We start from the raw sequence: 10286 nt of genomic DNA, 5'->3' as shown, positions 1-10286 counted from the left end.
TCCTCCCCCGGCACGCCGCTTTGTAAGAAGGAACACCTCTGAAACGCCACCAAGACTCTCCTGGCACCCAATGGTGTCCGGAACTTGTCCGATGGCGGTTTCCCAATGACCACCGTGTCTTGCTATTCAATGTGCTTTTTAAATTTGTGTTTATATACTAGCTATTGTAGCTACCAGCAAACCCCTTCCCTTTCCCTGATCTACACTCCAGTGCGCTCTAAGCGCATCTGAGTGAAAACTGCTCTCACACGGCTTTATATAGACTGAACGCTTTGCTACAGGTCTACACAGTCTACTTGGCAGGGGCTGAACAGTCAGAGGGCGGGTTCTGGATTGATTTTTCTGTGCACTTATTGGCCGCGGGACTGCATCTTATGAATAATTAATTAAAATCGACGTATAACCAATAAGATTGTGCGCTTTTGTTTCCGCGAATCCTATACAGGTGGAGGCGGGACAAACCATATGAAGAGATTCCATAGGACCGTATAAACCAAGGGAGGATCCGTAGACACTTTAAACATTAATATTAAATAACTTTCGTCAATATGAAACGTTATTCGCCAAACATGTTATTAATATTCATGAGGAGAGAGCTTTTGCCCAATTGCAACCAACGCTTGATGGCGGTAAAATAACTTTCTTACTGCCCGCCTTCTTTACGAGCATTGCCGATTTTAGCCGACTGATATTTTTTCACCCTCTGAGCAAAAATAAAAAAAACCTGTGCTGTTCCGTCCGTCTCGCTCTGGATCAGCTAAGACTGTTGGAAAAGAAGCTCTTGTAAGAGGCCTACACCTACCGTCGAGGATTAACACATTATTTACGTTTTAAATACGATTTGTATGTAATTCAAATTAGTAACTTGCTTTTATTTTGTAAGCTTATTAACATCCTTCGGACTATTTTTTATGATTTCCTTACTTTATTTGTGTTCTACGGGAAAATGCAAGAATCCACGAGGTCGATTAGAAACAATGGCGGGACGGCATGCGCTTTTTTCGGTATGATCCGCTGGAAACTCCGCTGAAAGCCTGCGGCTTCGGACAGTGCTTTATAAATTAAAATAAACATTCGAGAGACGTTGTTATTTTAAACATTTGATGTTTTTGTAACAATTTTAAGAATTATTACGTTATTGTAGCTCAATGTAAAATAAAAAGAATAGACTTCTACATCCAGGCCATTGTGTTCTACAAAAAGGCGCTAGCCTAAGTTTTCTTGTTACCGATATTCATATAAATAATCGCAAATCCAATGTTTCGTAAACGGTTTAATTTGATTATATCATATTGTTTGTTGTTGTCGCTAGTGTAGAGTGTAGTTATGAATTTGTAGTAATGTTACATAGCGACTTCTAGTGAGCTTTTGCTTGTTAGCCGCCATTCTTTGTGGAATGGGAACATTAACGGCACCCGTTTAAAGTGATTTTCTTTGAAATATTAGTTTACACCGTCAAAATATTAGTGTATATATTTGTGTAATTGAGTACATAGGTTTATATCAGGGCAAATCAACATTCGGATACATATTTATAGATTGAGTACATTGTAGTTTACAGTGTAGAGAGATGGTTGTAAAAAAAAAAAAACTTTTTAAGTTGTTTTTATAGGTTCAGTCACATTTTATACTTGATGTAACGTTAGTCTCTTTGTTACATATTGATATAGACACCAGAAATATATCAGACAGTCGTTTACACGAACAATCACGACTTTGATCGATTTTTGCTATTAAAAAAAGCTATTTTCGTTGATCTTGGTCCTGTCCTGGTCCTGTATGGTTTCAGACGTAGATGTGACTTTTTAACCGATCATGTGTTAGTTATATCACGTTCATGTTAGCCTGTTAGCATTGAGCTTGGATGGCTGTGAATCTATGTACATTTAAAAAATACTGAGGTTCTCTAACTTTTGAATTGGTTTCAGATTATTCAATAACACGGATTTCTTAGCACAAAAAGATGACTTATAGCTGAAAAGACTTTGTTTATAAGGGTTGTGTCTATAAGGCTAATCGGATAATGGAGTAAGAGCTTGGTTGTAAGCTAATGTATCAAACCCAAATCGACTTCCGTGAAACCACATGTATCGGGAAAATTGGCTTTGCGGACGGTTTGTTTTATATCAATATGAGCTATTGTTTCTGGAAACGGCTTTAAACCGGTTTTAAGTCCCGATACAGTTACATTCAAAACGTCAGTGTTCTTGAATGTGGATGTTGTGTCGAAGTCTGAATCGGGTCTCCCCTCTTAAATCAGAACCTTGCTTAGAGTAAGACCAAATGGATGTGTATTTTTAAGGCATCATGTCGTATTACGGCGGGTACAGTGGCGGAGAGAGGAAATAATATGGAGTCGGGTGCTTGTGTACTTGGGCGGGTTTACAGGGCAGAAGGGAAGCGGAGTTGCGTAATGCCAATGCCTGAAGTGAAACGAGCCTCAGCTAGATAACCTTAACATTAGCCTTACGTTCACTTTGAAAACCGTCCACAAAAACTAATTAATTTTGACAGTTTTCAAGGCAGTACCGTTCTCTCTCTCTCTCTCTCTCTCTCTCTGTGTGTGTGTATGTATGTGTATATATATATATATATATATATATATATATATATATATATATATATATATATATATATATATATATATATATATATATATATATAATGGTCATTTACTTGGGTCGGTGCAACAAGAAAGCTTTTTACTGCACACTGTGCTTTACAGTACCAGTGTTGAATATCTCATTTACATTTGTAACCAAGTTAAGATTAAAAGGGATTATATGCTGCGATTTAAATTTTTTCTTGCTCTTTGGAGTGAATGCACAAGCTCTTGGTGCATAAACAAGGTCTGTAAAGTTGGAAAGACTACAAAGAGAGATTCTTTATAGAAGTTAAATCAAATGCTAAAATGCCCCCCCCCCCCATGTCTACTTCACAATGTGGTAAGATTTGCATAATGCAGCCCAAAATTTCACGCAATGTAAGGAGGAATGACTTTTAGTGCGCTTTCACAATAACACTTTTGGTGCGCATCCGTATTCGATTGACGTCAGAGTTCGGTTCGTTTGGATGATGTGAACACTGTCTTCCGAACTTGGGTGGGCGCCGCGAAACTCGGGTTCTGACCAGGCAAGCGAACCAAGTGTGAAAGCACCATTATTCTCACTGCAGTATAGCTGCCGCCATTGTAAAAGTGAAATTACTTCGTTTAGCCTTTCAAAAGAGGACACAACTTGAAATCAGTGGTTAAGTTACATTACATTTGTTACATAAGTTACGTGTTCCAGAACAGTTCAACCCGAACATTCAGATGTTTGAAGGGCATTTTATGAAGGAAGAGGACTGTTTCTTGAGAGAGTAGTCTACAATGCTAGTTTTAAAGGGGTCCTATGATGTTTTTAAAAAAAAAAAAGTTTTTATTTTGTTTATTTGGTGTAACAGAATATGTTGACATGCTTTAATGTTCAAAAAACGCGTTATTTTTCAAATACTGTATATTATAGTAGGTCCTCTATGCCCCGCCTCTCTCCAACACGTAGTTTTCTACAGAGTCCCACCCACTGACAAGCGCAGTCTGCACTGATTGGCCAACTGATCCAGTGCATTGTGATTGGCCAAACACCGCAAGCACACGTCGGAAATGTAATGCCCCTTTCCATGATTGCATGCTTCATCTTTTAAAAAAAAATGTTAAAGAAAAACATCAAAACATCAATAAAGTAATTTACTGATACCCTTGAAAAAACACATGCATTTCCAATGTCAACAGTCAGAATTTAAATGCAAAAAAGTGCCCAATATAAGTGATAGGAAAAGGCAACATAATTAGGTATTTCACACTTGTTTATGCACACGAGTCAAAACTATGTTGTCATTCATTGATGCATACTGTATGATAATCCAACAATAATAATCGCTATCTGAATCCATGAGTTTTATCACTAAGGTGATAAGTTAATGTGTTTTTACAGAGGTCCACATTAGAAACAATTACCGTTTGAATCAGGCTTAAGTCTTTCATAAAGTTCATACTGTAAAACATTAAAGATCTTTGCAAAGTCAAAACTAACAAGTCCAGCAGCTTTCAAGGATATACCAATCTGGACTGTTAAAAAAGATGATATAAAAGACAGGATCATTATTTATATATATATATATATATATATATATATATATATATATATATATATATATATATATATATGTATGTGTGTGTGTGTGTATATATGTATATATTTATAGATTAATAGATTTTGATTAAATAATTTCACTCTGCTCTTATTTTGGCATTGCAGTGATATTAGAGTCTTTGTCTCATTTCTCCCTCAACAGGTGTAATTTATGTTTTGAGATTTAAAACACTCTCCCACTCTTTATCATGTAACTTATATTTAGGCATTATGATAACTCATACAGTTCATAGATTTAAAATTAGATCCGTTATCGCGCTAAAAACCCTTCACTCATGAATCATCATGTCTGTCTGCAGATCCCTAGTGATTGGCTAAAAGTATGACCTTGATGTCAACATCAGCATTAGCACCTCTGCACTGCAGTGTCCAATCTGGCAACACTGTTAGGGATGTAACATTTCCGTCACAAGCTTGAGGTATTCGGCCTATCACAACGCCCTGGACAGCTGGCCAATCAGAGCACACCTCAGTTTTCAGAACAATGAGCTTTGTAAAAATTCAAGGAGTTTCAGAAAGGCGGAGCATAGAGGAGAAACATTATGTGGAAAATGTATTTTTATTTATTTTAATCTTAAGCCGCATAAACCTGTTGCATTACACCAAATACACAAAATAATGTTATTTTTAGCAACATAATATGAGCCCTCTTAATTGTTGAAGGGATAATTCACTCAAAAACAAAAGTTCTATAATTTATGTTGTTTTAAACCTGTATGACCTTCTTCTATGGAGCACAAAATAATTTAAATTTTAGAGGTTGATATGAATAAAAAGACACGCTAACATTAACTCTACCTTGGTTACGACTCTTTTGTAGTTTGAAGATAAATCACATATTTGAAATGCTGTGAAAGTGAATACATGTGTGAGCTGTCACTGTCACTTTAAATAAGTTGTATTGGACAATGTCAGATTGGGAAGGTTTGCTTTTAAGTGGCTTATTGCGTTTTAGTGAACGTAGATTTTCATCAACACACATTTGGACACATTTATATCACATAGCTTAACGCTGACTGTTTTCAATGATTCTGATGTAACATTCATGTATTATGTGTAAATAAAGTATATTTGCAGTGTATTCAAATGTTTGGTTTCAGTTTTTTAAAGCCTACCTACTTTTTCTGTTTACTTTAAATTTTATGTGCCTATATTAAGTAAATCAAACTCTAAAATAACATGTTAACTATTTTATGTTAACATGTTTAACATTATGTTAATTATTTAAATCAGCCATTGCTAAATATTTTGTGTGTTTATGAGAGAAGTGCTGTTCAGGTGGTCTTAAATGGATTTCAAACCGAGCTGTAGCACCACCTTGTGGCAGATACAAAAAAAAAAAAATCAGTTGTGCTTACTTTACTAGTTTAGACCATAGATTGTACAGTAAGTTTAGACTCACTCACTAGAATACTTAAACTACAGCCTGCGTTGAAAAAAATAGTGGCCTGTGCGTTTTAAACTGTAAAGCCTAATCACTAACTGTTTTATAGCTTAAAAAAAAAAAAAAACTTTATAAAGGTTCTGTGGAATTTAACACGGTGGACCAAAATATAGTCTTTGTCAAGCTGGAACCTAAAAGGCAAGACTTTAACAAGTAACATTTTTTATTCAAACAACAGTTTGCCATTTTTACACATGGTTCCTTCAGGGAAACATACAGACATTTCCGAGCACTTTTTCTTTTAAAATAAACAATTAACAAGATTGTATTAAATAACAATGGCCACACACAATAAATATTCCAGTGCTATTGCAGAAATTGGAGCCAAAATATAATCTCACTTTGTTACAAAACAAGAAATTAATAACAAAGGCTTACCAAATATTAGCCAAATTTTCATAAAATACATGGTGTTATTAGATTATCTCCTGTACATTTTTTTCTTGATGTAGCTATTAATTATATATGTTCAAATGTTACATTAAGATTTTGTTACAGTCAATGCAAAAGAGATGCTGAGAAACTAGTCAAGCTCCAGATCAGAGGAGAGTCATGACCACTAGATGGAAGCTTTGAGTGCAACAGACACTGCTGAACGCTCCTGTTCCTGTTACTTCAGTGTCTGGATCTTCCTCTTCCAAGCGGAAGCCACAATCAATGCTTTGATCAGGAGCTCTCAGGGAAACCCTGTTGTTCCAGTTTAGTAATCACAAGGCTCCGTAAGTAAGCTGCTTTGGCTAAAAAAAGAAAAAGAAAAAAAGCACATTTACCAAGGCAATCTAATGATAGGTTTTTAAGATGGTAATGACTGTGAATGGTAAAGTAAGTTTTACAAAATTAAGCTCACCAAGCAAAAATGTTTCTAAGCTTATATTTTAATCATCAAAATGTTCTATTATGTAAGACCAGTGAGAATTAACACAACATATCATTATGATGACTATGAAAGAGAAAATGTTAAATTTCAAATATTGGGACACACGAAAAAGCAAATAAAATGGAGTGCTAAAATCATTAGACTGAATGGCACTTGTCACAAAAAGTATTGGTCTCTGATTATCCCAAACACTGATCGTCCCAAGCCTGGATTGCAGAAATTTCAACTACGTTCCGGCAGACGGGGAATGGTTGAAACATGGGGTGAGTTGTAACACTGCAAGTTGTAAGTTCACCACTTAGAAACTGAAATTACGTTCCTACATAAACACAGTAGAGGATACACTCCTAAACGTTCCATATGGAAGTTTTCGCAGTGATGTCACATATAAGAACCATTTTCGGTTCCCCAAAGAACCAACAAATGCTTAACATTTTCGCTTTCCACAAAAAATATTAAGAACCAAGTCAGCATATTAGAATAATTTATGAAGCATCGTGTGACACTAAAAACTGCAGTATGGCTACTGAAAATTAAACTTTGCCATTAGAAATAAATTATATTTTAAGGTATGTTAAAATAGAAAACAGTTATTTGAAATTTTATTAGTTATACACATTTGTTTTTGATCAACTAAATGCAAACTTGGAAGAAGAGGCTTCTTAAAAAAAAAAAAAAAATCATCCTGCATGCATACAATGCATCGACACCCTTTCTCTAATTTAACCTTCTTAAAGGGACAGTTCATCAAAAAAGACAATTTTGTTGTGTTGTTCCAAATCTCTAAAACTTGGTAGAACACAGAGATAGATATTAAATAAAAATATCTCAGTAGTTTTCTTGTCCATTTGATAAAACTCAATGTTGTTTTGGGACCCCTTTTAATTTTCATTGTATGGACAATAACCAGTTGAAACATTTCTCATTTCTATTTTCTCATTTCTTTCTTCTGCTGAACACAAAATTATTTGATATACTTTGAATAATGTGGGTATCTATTTTCTGGTCCCCACTGATTCCATAGTACTTTTTCCCCATACTGCGGAAGTCACTGGGGGCCAACAACTGTTTGATTAGTCTACTCGAGTTATTCTAAAACTTTTTTTAGGGGTTCAAGCACGTTGTGCACACTCGCTACTCAGACACAAAGACTTGCCCCAATCGGTCAAGAGGGGGCGCTACAGCGATCAAAAACGCAAAAGCATTCATAACTACAAGCCAAACTCAGTCCTGGAGGGCCAGTGTGAGTTTAGCTCCAACTTGCCTCAACACACCTGCCTGGAAGTTTCTAGTATGACTAGTAAGAACCTGATTAGCTGGTTAATCGGGATTGGAGCTAAACTCTTCAGGACACCGGACAGAGTTTGGGCGCCCCTGTACTAACTGTTTGTTATAGACTCAGGTGTCTTTTATCATTGGAATCCTTGGCTCAAAACTAATAGTTTTTCACTCAACCTCAGTAAAAACATCGCAGCACAATTCTCTGGACTCTCTAGATCTCTTAATTCTAAAAAACAAATGTTGAATAAAAGCATCAGAGTACCACTAATGGGCTGTTTCAGCTCCATAATATATTACTCTTTCCCAGGTTTGCTTTTGAATTCATATATATATATATATATATATATATATATATATATATATATATATATATATATATATATATATATATATATAAATATATATATATACATTATTAAATCACTATTATAACATTATACATCAAATTTCATAAAAGTTTACCAATTGATTTATACTGAGGAATACATTTTTTGCGATTATGCCATATTATGATTACAATAAATCAGTTTTATAAAGAGGAGACATTCAGTAAGCATTTTGTTTCCTCAGATATTTTACATCTCTATATCTACAACAAAATGTGTTTATACCTTTGTGAGAAACAAGACAAGGGAGTCCATTATCACTATATGTATCTGCTTTATCTATATAATGTTAATACAGATAAAATTTCTTAAAGTCAAGGGAGACGTATATAATATTAAAACCACAACTGAGATATTATTTAGTTTAAGCTTATAGCATAAATGCTTATCCCTATATAAATACATTTAAAATGGAAATAATGCAATTTTGGGGCTGTTTAGAAACAGAACGAATTCAAGAGGGTGTCACTATCACACCAAGCTCCGGCTCCTCACTGACTCAGCCCTCACATTTTCTAATCGCACACATGAACCCTTGTCACAAAGCATCAATACCACTACAAAGCACACATGCACAGTATTTACTGTTTAGCCTTGTCAAGAGAACACGGACTCTCTTACCTGGAAACTTACCTTGGGAAACCAACCGTAAGCACCTCTGATGCTGTCTCCTTTTTCCGAGTCGAATCTAAGTCATCTCCTGGTCCACTCATTTCAACTGCTCCTGTGTGTGTGTGTGTGTGTGTGTGTGTGTCTGTGTGCTCTTAGATCATACTGTAAGACACATTCACAGTTACATTCAAGTCAATATTCATCCTACCATACTAACAGTCATTCCTCACCTGCACTGTGTTGATTTCAATGAATTTACCATTGGCTGTACCTAATCCTGTGTATCGTGACAGAGGGATTGAATAAAATAAAAAAATACAGGAAAACACAGCAATGGAAGCATTCAGCAATTCGCAATCTCTGGAATTTAATGTGCTTGGAAGATGAATATGAGAATATGACCCCGGAAATCATCCAAGTGTACAAAGTAACAACATGGTGCTCAGACTTGAGTGTGGTGAGACTAAGTATATATATATATATATATATATATATATATATATATATATATATATATATATATATATATATATAATCATCTGAGCAGTTACAAATATTTTGGCTACACAAACAGCAAATTGTTAATGAAAAAATATGTCTTGTAAATTTAAAACAGGGATGAACTAAGAATGGCAGCATTTTCAGAAGCATCAATAATTTGCAGGAAACAGGAACTATATATTTAAAATCATACATTAATAATATGGAAAAACTATCAAAATTAAAATAAAAAAAAAGGTTAATGGATAATAAAAGAAAAATGTTAAAATAAAAATAAATTAGAACAATGACAATGCAATAGTCATAACAGCAGTAAGTATTTAAGTAAAAGCCACCTAAACAAACTTTGATAAATATGAATAAAAGAAAAGATTCTGGGTTGTCATACTAATCTCATGTAAACACTGATTATTTGTACTCTGACAGCAAAACTAACAACATTAGAGGGTTAACTTGGCTTTTCATTCATCTGCCCACTGCCATATTTGTTATCCAGTCCTCCCATTGCAGGCGGACATTTGACAGCCCCCTCTTCCCCAAAACTCCCCAGGAGTCTGTGTGTGGCTGACTCCAGATGTCCCAGCCTCTTTTGTTACCGTGGAGATTCAGCTGGCCACTGCCTTCTCATTAGTGTCTGCTGATCCATATGTCATGTTAAAGAAGGCCTTTGATCAGCAGCGAGCAGGGGAGCATTTGAGCCACCTATTTTCACAGCAGACAAAGATTAGAGGCAATCAAATGACAAATACAATAATTTAGAATATGAAAAAGCGTGTTTACAAAGCTGAATCGCTTATTCAAGACGACAATTTGTGAAGACCACCTCTGTCTGATTTTTTTTAAAACAAGAAATGAGAAGTTACAACACAATTTAACTCATATAAATGTATTATAACTGAATGCATAATCCTTGAACATTTGCTATCACACTGACTTTGATTTGAACTGAGATCTTATCCCAAAGGTACCTTAAATCAAGACATACTTCCTTT

General features: G+C 35.0%; 1 long non-coding RNA gene across 1 annotated transcript; it reads left to right on the top strand.

The window, feature by feature from the left end:
• The first annotated feature begins 717 nt into the window (after positions 1-717).
• LOC113056094 (uncharacterized) lies at positions 718-5274 on the top strand. Its single transcript, XR_003277658.1, has 2 exons — positions 718-783; positions 4493-5274. It is a non-coding gene; the product is annotated as an uncharacterized LOC113056094 (long non-coding RNA).
• Positions 5275-10286: the final 5012 nt, after the last annotated feature.

Source organism: Carassius auratus, chromosome 37 (assembly GCF_003368295.1).
Source record: "Carassius auratus strain Wakin chromosome 37, ASM336829v1, whole genome shotgun sequence".
Taxonomy (NCBI): domain Eukaryota; kingdom Metazoa; phylum Chordata; class Actinopteri; order Cypriniformes; family Cyprinidae; genus Carassius; species Carassius auratus.
Note: the sequence above shows the minus strand (reverse complement) of the source record. Positions and strands in the feature narration are given on the sequence as shown.